We start from the raw sequence: 18,291 nt of genomic DNA, 5'->3' as shown, positions 1-18,291 counted from the left end.
CGAAACATATACAAAATCAAAAGCGCAACAATATAATTAGTCCGATCAAAGATATATCCAATGATTTTATTACTGAATCATCTAATTATAGATGCTATCAGCGCACATATGGCGTTCAGATCGGGCGTAGCGATACACAGCAGAATTAGTGGTCCCTCGTAAAGTAAAATTGTAAAAAATTTAGTGCGAAGCTTCTTTTGGGCTTAGGTGTGTGTGTTTTTTTTTCATTCATTCATTCATACAATCACGTCTATACCCCTTGCGGGGCAGACAGAGCCAGCAGTCTTGAAATACTGGCCACGTTCAGCTGTTTGGCTTAATAATAGAATTTAAATTCAATAAGTGACAGCCCAGGGTGCTAGCCCATCGCATGCAAGAGGAATCCCAAAAGTCTATCCCTTAGTCGCCTTTTGCGACATCCATAGGAAAGAGATGGAGTGGTCCTAGTCTTTATCTTTTGGTGCCGGGAACCACACGGCACTTTATTTATTAATTTACATAACATATGCATAACATAACATTTAATCACGTCTATATCCCCCGCGGGTTAGACAGAGCCAACAGTCATCAACAGACTGTAAGGCCACGTTCAGCTGTTTGGCTTAATGATAGAATTGAGATTCAAATATTGGCAGGTTAGTCCATCGCCTACAAGAGTAATCTCAAATTTAAAAGCCTATCTCTTAGTCATCTTTTACGACACACATGTGAATCATATGTAGTGGTTATATTATAAAGTGTCGGGAACCACACGGCACAAAAAGGTTCACTCTCCCAATACTAATATACGCTTTCTTAACCTTACCTTTTCTTTACCTTTCTTACCTAAGCTTTTTCTTTATTAATATACGCTTGTCTGTGACACCAGGTTCGAATCCCGACCAGGGCATGTTGATAAAAGAACTTTTTCTGATTGGCCTGGGTCTTGGATGTTTATTTATACAAGTATTTATTATAAAATATAGTATCGTTGAGTTAGTATCTCATAACACAAGTCTCGAACTTACTTCGAGGCTAACTCAATCTGTGTAATTTGTCCCGTATATATTTATTTATTTATTTTTAATTCTAATTTTTAATTCTTTTTTGTATTGGTGCTGTGTGGTTCCCGGCACCAATACAAAAAAGAATAGGACCACTCCATCTCTTTCCCATGGATGTCGTAAAAGGCGACTAAGGGGGAGGCTTATAAACTTGGGTTTCTTCTTTTAGGCGATGGGCTAGTAACCTGTCACTATTTGAATCGCAATCCTATCTTAAAGCCAAATAGCTGAACGTGGCCTATCAGTCTTTACAAGACTGTAGGCTCTGTCTATCCCGCAAGGGATATAGAAGTGATTATATGTATGTATGTTTATTTCTAATACTGCCTTAAAACGTTAATTGATATTGACACGGGCAATGTGACTTTTTGACTACGAGTAATAATAAAAAAGTGAATACTTATAATAAACACTAGTTAGCGAGCAGTGAACGTCCGCCGCGCCTTTAATCTGTGTATAATTGCGTGACGTCACCACCTGGTGCCATCCCCGCGTTATACATACGGACAGACAGAATGTACGTACGTTTATTTTATTGCATTTAAGGCAATAATACATAGTAGGTACATACATATAATCATGTGTTTATCTCTTGCTGGGTAGACAGGGCTAACAGTCTTGAAAAATATGTAGTGGTAGGTAGCTAGCCCATCGCCTAAAAGAAGAATCCCAAGTTCAGGAGCCTATCCCGGAGTCGCCTTTCACTACATCCATGAGACAGAGATGGTGTAGTCCTATTCAAAAGTGTCTTTTTTATATATTTTATTCACACTATTTGTATCTCAATTTTATCATAAACATAGCTGAACGTAGCCTTTCAGTCTTTTCAAGGCTGTTGGCTCTGTCTACCCCGCAAGGGATGTAGACGTGATTATATGTGTAGGGTCAAGAGTAGGTACCCAAAACTGACGAGAGTTGCATGAAGAGAGTTATGAATGTTGATAAAGCGAAAGAAGTATGCAGGGATCGTGGCAATGGGAAAGATGTGGTCTCTGCCTATCCCACCGGGAAAGAGGCATGATTTTTGTATGTATGTATGTTTTTACACACGATTTTAGTAACCATTTTTAAAATCCTATACCGCCGTGTGTATCTTCTCTGCCTACCCCACCGGGAAAGAGGCATGATTTTTGTATGTATGTATGTTTTCACACACGATTTTAGTAACCTCTTCTCAAATCCTATACAGCCGTGTGTATCTTCCATTAGGGTGTATCGTGATCATGCGACCATATACAGGGTGTTCCGACACCCGACACCGCTAACAGGGAAATATCGTCTGTCTGTTTGTGCAGATGAAAGTCAGCAATGCCGTTTTGAACGGCCACAGCAAATATTGGTATAAGTGTTATGTTTCACACACAGTTGGTCTTTGTGGCCATCGTACCCCACGGCGAAAGGTTTAGCTTTCTGTGTTTTTATTTTAAGACATATACCTACAATATTTAAATAAATAATAAATATATACGGGACAAATTAAACAGATTGGAGTTAGCCTCGAAGTTCGAGACTTGTGTTACGAGATATTAACTCAACGATACTATTTTTATAATAAATACTTATAAAGATAAACATCCAAGACCCAGGCCAATCAGAGAAAGTTCGTTCCTCATCATGCCCTGGTCGGAATACGAACCCTGGACCTCCGGTGTCACAGACAAGCGTACTACTAGTTCAGATATGTTAGGAATCATATTTTTATTGAATAACAAAAAACGGCCTGTATAACCAAAAAAGGCGCCCTATAAACAAATCAATGGTCCATCTAGTAATTACATGGGGTGTGGGTTCGTCCGTGCGTCCATTGCTCGTAAACCACGCGACTTCTCATTGACTTGTTCCGATGTTTTGGAGTAATGGTCATTTGATGAGCACACGCGTGGTAAAGTTAATTGACGTTAAATTTCATTTTTTGAAATATTAATGAAGTTTACATACGTATACGTATCTTTGGTATGCATATGCAATCAATCACGTCTACCTATAGGTATTCCTTACGTGCCGTGTGGTTCCCGGCACCAATACAAAAAAGAATAGGAGCACTCCATCTCTTTCCCGTGGATTTCGTAAAAGGCGACTAAGGGATAGGCTAACAAACTTGGGATTCTTTTTTAGGCGATGGGCTAGCAACCTGTCACTATTGGAATCTCAATTCTATCATTAAGCCAAATAGCTGAATGTGGCCATTCAGTCTTTTCAAGACTGTTGGCTCTGTCTACCCCGCAAGGGATATAGACGTGACCATATGTATGTACGTATGTATGTAAATTCCTTACGGGGTAGGCATAGCCGAAAGTCTCGAAAATGCTAACAGGCCGCGTTCAGCTGTATGGCTTATTAAGACTATGTCTAACCAGTCGCCTGGAAGAGTAATCTAGTAAAGTAGCTAGCGGATAGCGAGCTACTTCACTTGATAAGCGCTTTAGTAGACCAAAGCCGAAGGCTCGAAGAGCTTGTGTAGGGCTCCCGGGCTGTGAGGGGCGCAGAGGAGTCGCAGTAAAACGTCACAGACATACATACATACATACAAATAGTCACGTCCATATCCCTTACGGGGTAGACAGAGCCAATAGTCCCGAAAAGATTGAATGGCCACGTTCAGCTGCTCGGCTTAATGATGGAATTGAGATCCAAATAGTGACAGGTTGCTAGCCCATCGCACCTAAAAAAGGATAGCAATTTTATAAGCCTATCCCTTAGTCGCCTTTTACGACATCCATGGGAAAGATATGGAGTGGAACTATTCTTTTTTGTATTGGTGCAGGGAACCACACAACAAGTCACAGACATAGGTATGTACTAGAGGCCGCCCGCGACTTCGTCCGCATGGAAACCCTATCAATCCCGCGGGAACTCTGGGATAAAAAGTAGCCTATGTGTTATTCTGGGTCTTCAGCTACCTACATACCAAATTTCATGGTAATCGGTTCAGTAGTTTTTGCGTGAAAGAGTAACAAACATCCATAGTACAAACTTTCGTCTTTATAATAGTAGTAGGATTATCTATGAACTTTGAATCTTTAGTAATCATGAGCAATGAACAATGCATCGCTTACAATGTCACATTACGTAACTATCATGTAGAAGGTAGGTATATTTTTGTACTAGCTGTGCCCGCGACTTCGTCCGCGTGGAATAGTTATTTTGGACATCATTGAAGCCCTCAAGGATGAATAATTTTCCCCGTTTTTTTCACATTTTCCATTATAGTTGCAGCGTGATATTATACAGCCTAAAGCCTCCCTCGATAAGAGGTCTATTCAACGCAAAATTATTTTTCAATTCGAACGAGTAGTTCCTGAGATTAGCGAGTTCAAACAAACAAACTCTTCAGCTTTATAATATTATAGTATATAGTATAGATATATTTCGCAAAGTTTAGCGAACTATCCATATTTAACCCTACCTGTAAAGTTGTATTTAATTTTAACTAATCGTTCTCCATGATTTGAGACCTCGCGAACACATATTTTTTTTACAAATTGTGAATATGTATCTAAAAATTTAACTCTTTAACCGATTTTGTTGCTATATGAAACTTTATATTATATTGATAGAACCAATATAACCTTTCAAATTTCATCAAAATCAGATCACCCGTTCGTAAATTATCGCGTTACAAACATAAATACAAAAAAAAAAAATATTTTCGCCTCAAAATGCAATGTTCACTTCGCTCGCTCGGTCAATAATATTTTAAAATTTTTGCACAGAGCAAACACGCAGCGGGTGGTGTTCTGTGCTCTGTGTTTCAGCTGCCTACTCCTCGCCGGTTGAAACAGGAGTCTGCTGCTACATTATGTTTGCCGGAAAATCTGCGTCGTACACGGCGCTAAGTGCGTAGCGTGCGGTCCGCCTAAGACGAATCGATTATTTAAATTCTATTGTTCATGTGATTATATTCACTACTAGCTGTGCCTGCGACTTCGTCCGCGTGGAATAGTTATTTTGGGCATCATTGAAGCCCTCAAGGATGCTCCTTCCCCGATTTTTTTCACATTTTTTATTACTTCTTCGCTCCTAATAGTTGCAGCTAGACGTTATATAGCCTAAATCCTTCCTCGATAAATGGTCTATTCAACACAAAAAGAATTTTTCAATTCGAACCAGTAGTTCTTGAGATTAGCGCATTCAAACAAACAAACAAACTCTTCAGTTTTATAATATTAGTATAGATTAATCTAAGTGCCTATTTAAAGGAAAAAAAAATATTCTAATAGAATTATAACCAGAAATATGTACCTACAACTTACAAAAGAAAAAGAAATGAAAATAAAGTTGAAACGCCTGTGCAATACTATCTTGCCGTCGTCGGGTCTTCCCACACTCCCTTAGGGGAGTCGGAGCAGATTGGTCAGGGCTTTTGGCCTCTTCAATTGCATCATCGCTGCCTACGACAGTAGGCAGGTCGATGGGGCGGCCGTGGCGGCCTGGGTCTTTACGTCTTCATACACCCATCGGCGGCGGCGTCATCACTGGTCGACGACGTCTGCCGCAAAGCAGCGAGGGGAGGGTTTCACCCGACGGTCCGGAGGGCGGGCGTGGAGCGGCGCGATGCCGTGCAGGTGGCTGTGTGATGACGCGTCCGCCCTCTCGAACATCTAGGTTCTCCCACTTCAGGTTCCTGAGGATCGTCGAGTTCCTCACGTAGCGCAGGGTTGTTTCCGACGACTGCTCTGAGACTTTGGTTCTCTTGGGCTCTGAGTCTTCTCCTGTTGGTCTCAGAGCAGTATGCGTACCACGCCGGGGCCGCGTACGTGAGGCGGGATCTGACGTACGTTTGGTAGATCCCGAGCTTCGTCCTCAGGGGGAGGCTGGAGGAGAGAACTGCGTGAAGTCTTCCCCTGGCTGCCTTGGTCATGAAGCTTGCACTCGCCTCCCGCCCCTTTTATACCCTGCCGCCGCGAGACGCGGCGAGTGCGGCAACCGTTACGCAAAAATAATTCAATATTTACGCGCGATGGCTTGTTAGCGTATTTCATTTCATGTATAAGTTTGGTGTTTCTATACCGATTTCGATGTTTCTTTTTTTAATGAATAGGTATTTATATAAATTTTTAAGAATTACGAATGAGTGTAAGTGTTATTGGTATTATAAACGTCAGAGTATAGAAATATAATCAGAAATCTCCGAACTGCTAAGCTATTAGGAATTACACCAGTTATTGTGAGTCAACCATAACAGATAGACTTATGCTGTCTTGGGATATTTTTTTAATAATTTTATTTAGAATATTTCCGTAATACATGGTTTCGCTGTAGCTTTAACCATTAAGGCTGCACACGCGACGGAAGCTTAAAAAATCAAGTAACTTCTCCCGTTTTCCCAACATTTACTTTCACTGCTCTGCTCCTTCTGATTGTAGCGTAATGAAAAGTATACTATAACCTGCTCAGGAGTATGAAGAATAACTGTACCAAGTTTCGTTAAAATCCGTCAAGTAGTTTTTGTTTCTATAAAGAACATACAGACAGACAGACAGACAGACAGACAGACAGACAGACAGACAGACAAAAATTTTACTGATTGCATTTTTGGCATCAGTATCGATCACTAATCACCCCCTGATAGTTATTTTGTAAATATATTCAATGTACAGAATTGACCTCTCTACAGATTTATTATAAGTATAGATTTGAATCTCAATTCTGTCATCGAGCCAAAGAGCTGAAGGTGGCCTTTCGGTCTTTTCAAGTATTATATTTAAAATTGACATAATTCAAATTCAAATATTTCATTCATTATTATGGGACATTTCATACTCGTATCACTTAAGGTTTCGCAACGTTGGTTGACGTCAAATATATTTTTTTAAATTAAGTTTACTGCCGCTTCCAAAGCGTCAGTGCTAAAGAAGCGGTTTATAAGCCTATCCCTTAGTCACCTATTACGACATTGTAACGTGTCCTATCAGTCTTTTCAAGACTGTTGGCTTTGTCTACCTCGTAAGGGATATAGACGTGACTATATGTATTTATGTAAAATTACAACTTATATACCTACTGACGAATTTACTTCAGAAAATAATAGAAACATATTGATCTGAATTTGAAGATCGTGTTCTGTTTTAACTTCAGAAAAATAGGTAGGGAAGTAGTAAATATTTATTTTGATAAAACTGCCTTTTGAAAAACATCATACATACATCATACTACCTGAAATGTGAACAATGAATTTGTATTTATGATGTTACACACAAAAAAATATCGACTAATCACCGATTCGACGTAGCGAACCCGCGCCTACTCCAACCAAGGGGAAGCCATCATCGTCAATCAGAAACTAACATAAATATGCTTTTACTCTCCCCCCTCCCCCCTACCTCTGAGAGGGGAGGTAAGTGTAAGTACCCAATACCAAAGGGACATGTGGTCGCATGAAATTTTTAGACTATGAGATTAGAGAAGGAGAAAATTATTTCTGTACAACGATTTGAATTCATTTTAAGAGTTGTTTTATTTTGAGAATTGTTTTCGTTTAATTCCGATTTAAAAAGAGTTACAGAGTTACAGGAGATGGTAATCTGTATGTATGAAGCTTTGAAAGAGAAAGGAATGAAAGTGAACGTAAGTAAAACTAAAACACTGGTTTTTGAAATGGAGAAAGAAATGACAGCATGTAATATTTTGATTGGAGGAGAAAAAGTTGAGCAAGTGAAAGAGTTTGTATATCTAGGATCAAAGTTTACATCAGATGGGAAGTGTGATAGTGATATTGAAAGGAGAGTGAACGCGGGGAACATGGTGAATAGAGCTTTGCATGCCTTTATGAGCAGTCAGAAACTATCCAAAAAGGCTCGACTGGCTGTGCATAGGGGCGTGTTGGTCCCGACATTAATGTATGGGAGCGAAAGTTGGGTATGGCAAAAGAAGCACGAAAGCAGAATTGCTTTCGTCCTAACCTAACCCAACCCATTTATTCAAATGCAGTGGAAATGAGAGCATTAAGGAGTATGATAGGTATGAAATTGAGTGACCGGATAAGGAACGGCATGATAAGGGAATGTTGTGATGTAAAAGAAGATGTAGTTACAGTTTGGCCACGTGGAGAGGAATAAGTCCGCCATCCAGTGACTGTTTTGTAATTTTTTGTTACATTTCTTATTTATCTAGATATACTAATATTATAAAGCTGAAGAGTTTGTTTGTTTGTTTGAACGCGCTAATCTCAGGAGTTTCGAACTGAAAAAATATTCTTGCGTTAAATATACCATTTATCGAGGACGGCTTTAGGCTATATAACAACACGCTGCAACTATAAGGAGCAAAGAAATAATGGAAAATGTGAAAAAAACGGGGAAAATTATTCATCCTTGAGGGCTTCAATGATGCCCAAAATAACTATTCCACGCGGACGAAGTTGCGGGCACAGCTAGTGCGCAATAAAGAGTTTACAAACAAACAAACAATCTACATATATAATTCTGTTATTGAAGAATTGACTGATTGTTCCAAATTCAAATGTATAGCATTATGGTGGACTTAATGCTAGAAGCATTATCTACCAGTCACCCATTGGGTCTGACAGTGAACAAACTCTGTGAATCACTCTATCTATTAAAAAAAACGGCATCATACTCCGCTGTGTAGTTTTAAAGATCTAACCATACATACATACATACGTATTTCAAGAGGAACGTTTGTTTCAGAAGGTTATAACTAGCGACTAATTTAGACAATTCTATTTCTATAATTAGCTGTAAAACATAAATATACTGAGCAATCAGCTAATGGCCCCCGGATCTCAACAGACAGACAAAACAACGTTAATTAATATTAGTAGACATAGCCCGAGGCACTAACTTTGTACATTTGATATCGAAAGGGTTATAACCCCAAACTAGGTACCTATTTCATTTCTTTGTTTTAAGCTCATGTTATGTTTTTTTGTTTGTGTCATATCCAATGACAAAATTTATTTAGGTACAACATTTTAAATAGTGCCGTGTGGTTCCCGGCACCAGTACAAAAAAGAATGGGACCACTCCATCTCTTTCGTATGGATGTCGTAAAAGGCGACTAAGGGATAGGCTTACAAACTTTGGATTCTTTTTTTAGGCGATGGGCTAGCAACTTGTCACTATTTGAATCTCAATTATATCATTAAGCCAAACAGCAGAACGTGGCCTTACAGTCTTTTCAAGAGTGTTGGCTCTGTCTACCCCTTAAGGGATAAAGACGTGACCATATGTATGTATGTATTTTAAAAGGTAATGAAAACAAGGTTAGGAAAGTGGAAGACAGTGCAGCAGTGCAATCTATCAATTGTAACATAACTTACTAAATAAATATTTTTAATTTTTCAGGTAAGTACATACATACATATAATCACGTTTATATCCCTTGCGGGGTAGACAGATGAACAGACAAACAGCTGTACGTGGCCTGTCAGTCTTTTCAAGACTGATTGCTCTGTCTACCCTATCCTTATCTCAATTCTGAGATTCAAATAGTGACAAGTTGCTAGCCCATCGCCTAAAATAATAATCCCAAGTTTATAATCATTTCCCTTAGTCGTCTTTTACGACACCCATGGGAAAGAGAAGGAGTGGTCCTTTTTCTTTTTTTTATTGGTGCCGGGAACCACACGGCATAGTATGTATGTAAGTAATAAATACGAACTCAATTGAGCGAAGTAAAAAAATAACATAAAATACTTAACCCTCCAACTGGGTCAGAGGTCAAATTGACCCCATACTCTAATGATCGATAGTTTTATTGATGAGAATTGATGTAATATGGTAATGCATGTTAAGTCATTAACTATTGTTTGTCAGTAGGACGGGTCAGAATTAGACATGCTCGTCAATTTAATAAATTAGTGTGATAAAATGCCGTGTGGTTTTTGCCGCTTTATAATAGAACCACTCCATCTTTTCTTGTATGGATGTCGTTATAGGTGACAAGGGAATCGGTGGGCATCCTTTAAAAGTGCAAGAATTACAAAATCAATATTTTAATCAGATACGTGTCAGAAAATGAGTTTCCATGCTTGCCTCATAGTGAGGGAAAAACATATTGTGTGCTTTTCTTCCCTTGCAAATTGTAAAATGTTTATATGCCTTGCGGGATAGACAGAGCCAACAGTCTTGAAAAGACTGAAAGGTCACGTTCAGCAGTTTGGCTTAATGATAGAATTAAGATTCAAATAGTTACAGATTGCTAGCCCATCGCCTAATAAAGAATCCAAAGTTTGTAAGCCGATCCCTTAGTCGCCTTTCACAACATCCATGGGAAAGAGATGGAGAGGTCCTATTCTTTTTTGTATTGGTGCCACGAACCACACGGCACCAAAAAATATATTCTCATCAAAATTTCGAAATTTCGCATCAATAATTAAGACGACCCCTATTGCCAAACCAATCGACAATGTCTCGATGATTCCAATTGGCATGCGACAATGTGTGAAGCGTCGCGGAATGTCGCGAGAGTAATTTGTGATGACAGCACGTGATTGCTACTGCGCAGGGTTGCCAGCCGTCCGAAATAAATAAATAAATATATACGGGACAAATTACACAGATTGAGTTAGCCTCGAAGTAAGTTCGAGGCTTGTGTTACGAGATACTAACTCAACGATACAAAATTTTATAATAAATACTTATACAGATAAACTTCCAAGACATAGGCCAATCAGAAAAAGTTCTTTTTTCATCATGCCCTGGCCGGGATTCGAACCCGGAACCTCCGGTGTCACAGACAAGCGTACTACCGCTGCGCCACAGCAGCCGTCTATCGGAATAAGGTTTAACTAGACTTTTGCGGTTGAAGATTTAATGCCTCACTCCGATTTTCATTCGTCTCACGAGCTCCAGTGATTTTATAACTATTATCAATCTACTTAAAATCTTATAATAGGTAGACTAAAAAGTTAAAATACGTCGGTCCTGTTTTTAAAGGACATAAAAATTCTCGACATAATGCACAAATATTTTCGGCTTTGGACAAGCGACTTGTCAATTTAATTTTAAATACTATAATTAAGCTGTTCAGCCGAATGCGGCCTTAGACTTTTCAAGAATAACAAACAAACTATAGTGACGTGGTAAGTTTATACTATGTCCGGCCTTTTTTTTATCTAAATATTTGATTATGTATTTATATTGTGTTTATATTGCGTTAAGTTATATTTATGCTTTGCATTTTTATACGTACTGTGCCAATCGCCTTTCTATTTCAATTTCCGCCCACCCTAAGGTTGACTGGAAGAGATTGCTTTAGCGATAAATCCGCTATTGTACCTCATCACCTGTGTTTTTCTTTTTCTTATGGTGCAATAAAGAGGCTTACAAAATTGGGATTCTTTTTTTAGGCGATGAGCTAGCAACCTGTCACTATTTGAATCTCAATTCTATCATAAAGCCAAATAGCTGAACGTGGCCATTCAGTCTTTTCAAGACTGTTGGCTCTGTCTACCCCGCAAGGGATACAGACGTGACAATATGTATGTATGCAATAAAGAGTATATCTATCTATGTATTACCTGGCAACCCTATTCAGCGTGTTATTAGACACTGGTTCTCAGTGTATTGTGTCCGCGGCCGTGGGAGATTGGAGCGCTTCGTAATTGAAATGGTTTATAACAAAAGGTGGTAAAATTATACATAATCCTTTTCAGTATATTTTGGAGATGATGGTAAGGGCCTTAAGTTAGTAATGTATTTATTGTTATGTTCATAATCAATCATTAACAAGGTATAGAAAGTTTCTAACGTAATAACTTTAAGACACTTTTTCTCCAGACACGGAAAATACAAAATGAATAGGACCACTCCATCTCTTTACAATGGATGTCGTAAAAGGCAACTAAAGGATAGGCTTATATACTTGGGATTCCTCCTTGAGGTGATGGCAACATGTCACTATTTGAATCTCAGTTCCATCAGTAAGCCATACAGTTGAACGTGGACTTACAGTCTTTAAATTGTTGGCTTAGATCTAACCCGTAAGGGATATGGACGTGATTGTGTATGTACCTTTCTAACATTTTGGGAAATATGTAGATTATAAATAAAATTGTGAGATTGTACAATAATAGAAAAAACACAATTTTGACCAGCTAACGACTTTCTATGAAGCTAATCAATAGATTTTTTGCAATAAAAACAATTTCGCTAAAAGTCTCATTTGCGGTAAGTAATAGTAATTTCTGAGCCCCTGCTATTTATCCCGTGCTCGGCTTTCTGGGCAGCTATTGACACCGTCTTCCTGGGGTCGGCAGTCAAGCGTGAGTCGGCTTATTGATTGCACCGCCTTGTTGGCTACGGGAAAATCTCATGAATTTGGATGCGCGAGGGATCTTCGACCGAGAAATATCTATGTTAGAAAAATTGTCCAGTAATAAGACTGATTTTAGAGTGACGTTGTGGGTGCTAGAAAGACGCGCTACATTAAAAATTTAGCAATTTTTCATTTAAAGAAATCTTCTGCGCAGTTTCCGAATTTTTTTTAAATAAATAAATATATACGGGACAAATTACACAGATTGAGTTAGCCTCGAAGTAAGTTCGAGACAAGAAGTATGTTTATTTTAGTCTTTAAAGTTATATATCTATTAATATAAATAGCTGAATGTGGCCATTCAGTCTTTTCAAGACTGTTGGCTCTCTCTACCCCGCAAGGGATATAGACGTGACCATATATATGTATGTATGTATGTATATATTTATTAGAACAACTACAATTACTTGGGATTCTTCTTATAGGCGATGAGCTAGCAACCTGTAGCTTTTTGAATCTCAATTCTATCATTAAGCCTTAACAGCTTAACGTGGCCTGTCAGGGATATAGACGTGATTATATGAATGAATGAATGATTACAATTCTTAAAGTACAATAGGCGGACTTAATGCTAATAGCATCATCTAACAGTCTACCATTGGGTTAAGCAGATAACCTTTGTGTGGTGTGGACGATAATAAATAATTTATAATAAACATACTATTAACTATAACATACATACATATGGTCACGTCTATGTCCCTTGCGGGGTAGACAGAGCCAATAATCCCGAAAAGACTGAATGGCCACGTTCAGCTATTTGGCTTAATGATAGAATTGAGATTCAAATAGTGACAGGTTGCTAGCCCATCGCCTAAAAAAAAAAGGATCGCAATTTTATAAACCTAACCCTTGTGCCGGATTGGTGCCGGAAACCACACGGCCACATACCTCTATACTATATATATATACCTATATATGCAGCAGATTACATACAGATATACTTACGTACTGCACTATAATTGGTTCGATTTTAAAGTATCCAGTACCAGTGATTAAATTTTATACATAGGTACATATCACATCAGGTATCGATCTATCATACTTAACGGAAAAAAACAATACGCCAAAACGCAATCATCTGCCTAAATGTTATTGTGCGTGGGGGTCAGAGTGCGCGACTCACGCTTGGCTGCCCACCCCCTTTTTAGGTGATGAGTAAAAATATTGATTAATTTCTCTTCTTTCGCCAACTGGTATCAAATGATAGGCTTATTAACGTGACATTCTTCTTTTAGGCGATGGGCTAGCAACCTGTCACTATTTGAATTTCAATTCTATCTTTAAGCTGAACGTGGCCTGTCAGTCTTTTCAAGACTGTTCGCTCTGTCTACCCCGCAAGGGATATAGACGTGACCATATGTATGTATACTAATTACTATCAACTATCTAAACTAATGATTTAGATGTGATTATACATATGTATGTATGTGGCTATGGGCAGAAATACTAAAAATTATGATGATGATAAACATGATGGAACTCATCATACAACATCAGGTAATGCCCCTCGCACTAATCGCTAATTACGACAGTTGCTGCCAATGACTCGTGCGTGCCATCTGGCGAACGCACGCGACTTTACCCGAATTTAGGGGTAATGAGCTGATTATGATCTGCAATCGAGTGCGAGAATCGTATATTTTATTCAGTTTGACGGCCTCTGTGGCGCAGCGGTAGTGCCCTTGTCTGTGTCACCGGCGGTAACGGGTTCGAATCCCGGCCGGGGCATGATGAGAAACGAACTTTCTCTGATTGGCCTGGGTCTTGGATGTTTATCTATATAAGTATATATTACAAAATATAGTATCGTTGAGTTAGTATCTCGTAACACAAGTCTCGAACTTTTTAGGCTTTTTACTTCTATCACAGATATAGAATAAACCTTTACACTCTTTTTCCTCCTGGCGTCAGCCCCTGACCTCGCAATCATTGCAGAACCTTATTCGTATTGGATCATCATGTTTTGGTCATCCTGTAGCCTGAATGTACCGGTTTGCTCACGATATGACGGCCTCTGTGGCGCAGCGGTAGTGCGCTTGTCTGTGACACCCGAGGTCCCGGGTTCGAATCCTGGCCAGGGTATTGTGAGAAACGAGTTTTCTTTGATTTTTCCTAGGTCTTGCATTTTTATTTATATATGTTTTTATTATAAAATATATAGTATCGTTTAGTTTATACCTCGTTACACTAGTCTTGAACTTACTCCGAGGCTAGCTCGATTACTTAGTGTAATTTGTCCCATATATATTTATTGATGATTTATTGGTTAGCAAGAAATATGGTCTATCTACCCACAAAATCTGACATTCACATTTATAATATTAGTTTCAGATAATTGAGATTATTGAGACTTAAAATATACCGTCGTTCGTCGTGGTCGTTCAAAATTATCACGGATATACATACATACATATTTATATCCCAATTCATTTGAAATTCCCATAATCACTTATATCTACAACACACCCGTGTTTAGGACTAAGCCGCGGGTCTCCCGGCATCGAATGTGTTCCCCCGAGCTGCTGCACTTACCCACTATACCGTAGGCACTTGCAACGATCGTGCTTTTAATCCTCTTAATGGAATAGGGACGTGGAACAGGAAAACTATGGAGACGTAGAGAATATTTAATTTATTTTTGCATAAAATAAAATTGTGCCGTGTGGTTCCCGGCGCCAGTACAAAAAAGGATAGGACCGCTACATCTCTTTTCCATGGATGTCGTAAGAGGCGACTAAGGGAAAGGCTTACAAAATTCTTTTTTAGGCGACGGGCTAGCAACCTGTCACTGTTTGAATCACAATTCTATCATTAAGCCAAATAGCTGAACGTGGCCTATCAGTCTTTTCAAGACTGTTGGCTCTGTCTACCTAGCAAGGGATATAGACGTGACCATATGTATTTACGCTCATTTCCTCCGATTATGTTAAGGTGAAAAAAATATAAAGATTTCTTTTCTACCTTAATTCATTTACTTTAATTCATTAAAAAAAAAACTAAATAAAAACGAATTTGCAAAAAAGTTTACCGTATACATACGATATAGAGTTAACGACAGCAAAAATTCCACGAAGTGTGTGCCTCTCCAGTTTTCTTTTTTTTAATACTAAAGTTTTTAAACAGCCGACAATTTTCCAAGATTATTTTTGTTCTGTATATTTGTGAGGGAAGAGTAGCGTTGATGGGTATCTGCTATTGGATCAAATACAAATACTTTATTTGCTATAAATGCGGTACAATTATAGGTGTTACAAAGCATATACATTTCGCGCATTGAACCAGTCATGGCATGCAAAAATAGATCCCCTCCATAGTTTTCTCTGTTCCCACGAAGAGGGCCCCTTGTTTTCGTTTCGGGGCTTAGACAAGATTCTCCACGGCACGATACAGCGGCAGGAAAAGTGTATTTTTTCCTTTTTTTTTTCTTTGCGCTGAGAAAATATTATTATTTTTAAATTCGCGTTAAGAGCACAAATTACGTCATCGGCGCGTCGCGCGTTTTTTACCGATTTTTCCTATTACGAAATAATTTTGCTTCTTGAAACAATATTGTTAGAATTTCCTGCCATTGTTATATGCCATGTGGTTCCTGGTACTTTAGCAAAGTAAGAATTTATTTATACATACATATAATCACGTCATTAGCCCTTGCGGGGTAGACAGAGCCAACCGTCTTGAAAAGACTGAATGGCCACGCTCAGCTATTTGGCTTAATGATAGAATTGCGATAAAAATAGTGACAGGTTGCTAGCCTATCGCCTAAAAAAGAATCCCAAGTTTGTAAGCCTATCCCTTAGTCGCCTTTTACTACATCCATAGGAAAGAGATGGAGTGGTCCTATTCTTTTTTGGATTTGTGTCGGGAAACCACACGGCACTGCCGATTCATAACTGTACTATATGTGATATGGATACAGATTCATAAATAAACTAAATTTTCTAAAAGGCTCGTGTTCAAAAAGCAGTTTTCTAAACAGCCAATATCTAAACTTCGAACCGAAATCAATGCTAATAGCAGACTGGAGTGTTTGACACTCACGCTCCGGACGCAATACAGCTGAGAGGTTCGATTCATATCCGCTCGCGGCGCCACTGTGCCGCGTTTTGCATATGGGTACAATTTAAGGGCTCACCAAAATAGCTTTTGTTTCCCAAATTTTAGTATCCCACCCCCCACACCTGTTGAGAACGGGACAATGGGACAGAAACGGGGGCAATCGTATGACTGACAGGGCGGCTCATTGTGATCGGCGCGACTGTCGTTTTGTCAACCTGCCATGTTTGTTTAGCTTTTGTTTGTCAGTTAACGTGTGTCAGTGCCGTGTGGTTCCCGGCACCAATACAAAAAAAGAATAGGACAACTTTCTTTCTCTTTCCCATGGATGTCGTAAAAGGCGACTAAGGGATAGGCTTACAAACTTGGGATTCTTTTTAGGCGATGGTGTAGCAACCTGTCACTATTTGAATCTCAATTTTATCATTAAGCCTTACAGCTGAACGTGGCCTGTCAGTTTTTCAAGACTACTGGCTCTGTCTATTATATGAATGTAGGATGTATTAAGACAAACCGAATAAATGTACTTTTCGAAAGCTAGGTCAGTAATAAAACTAAAAAAAAAACAACAAATTTGGCAAAAAATTTTATCGCACTATTTTTATCGCGAGTTTTTTTTTTAATACAAAATATTATAATAACCATACATTTTTCTCGCAACGCCCACACGAACTTGTAGTCCTGTTTTAAGGGACCCACCCCACCCCATGGGGAGGCGCGAGTGCATTAAACAAATTAGATCACCGCTAACTTGATAAAGCATAACGAAGAACTACACGTATTTTTAAAATTATTTAGGGTGTCATTGGCTTTTTGCGAATTAAATATTTTTTTTACTTCATAATTTTGAATAGTTTTGGTTGTGGTTGTATATTTTTCCTTGATGTAAGTTCATGAATAAAGTTTTTTTTTTAAATAATAATATTTCTAATAATTTGTGCCGTTACCAGCACCAATACAAAAAATAATAGGAACACTACGATAGGCGACTAAGGGATAGGCTTCTAAATTTGTATGTATAGTATTATATTTATAGGCGATGGGCTAGCAACGTGACACTTTTAAATCTCAATTCAATCATTAAGCCAAACAGCTGAACGGCCTTTCTGTCTTTTCAAGGCTGTTGGCTCTGTCTATCCCGTCTATATCAGAAGTGTCTTTAGGTATGACCATTCATTTACATAATAAAATTTCGGAATGTTTGTAAATAAATTATACTTCGGCGAAGATGACAATTATTTTGCGATAATTAGACATTTTGCGAACAGGTTGCTTTCGGCAAGAGGCCGATATTTTACAAAAGGGTTGTCAAAATGAATACCTATCATAATGAAGAACTACTCCTGTTTTTACCATATTAGCATGTCAGAGACCCTCCCCATATGGAGGCGCGAGAGCATTAAACAAATTAGATCGCCGCTAGCTTAATAAGCCATGACGCATTGTAAATTTATGATAGTATATACTAGTGTTTTACTATCGGTGTATGTTCGAAGGTGCTGACGTTTTGCGATTATTTTTTTCGATTTAATCTTGAGATTCTTCTTTTAGGCGATGGATTGGCAACCTGTCACTATTTGAATATTAATTCTATCATAAAGCCTTACAGATGAACGTGGCCTGTCAGTCTTTCAAGACTGCTAGCTCAATGTACCCTAAAATAGCTATAGACGTGATTATATATGAATGATTTTTTTCAAGAAGTTCCTTATTCAGATATAAGCGATATAGCTATACGAAGTAAAAGTATTTATTTATCTAGAACTCACAACAAAAGTTTAACACCTGTCATTTTTTTTTTTTAATAATAATTTTTGTGCGTTTTATCTCAATATGCCTGGTGGTTATTCCATTTGAAATGAGTATAACAAAAATTTAAAGAATGAAATATTCGCTTAACTATTGCGAGAAG

This window comes from Amyelois transitella, chromosome 26 (genome assembly GCF_032362555.1).
Source record: "Amyelois transitella isolate CPQ chromosome 26, ilAmyTran1.1, whole genome shotgun sequence".
Taxonomy (NCBI): domain Eukaryota; kingdom Metazoa; phylum Arthropoda; class Insecta; order Lepidoptera; family Pyralidae; genus Amyelois; species Amyelois transitella.
Note: the sequence above shows the minus strand (reverse complement) of the source record.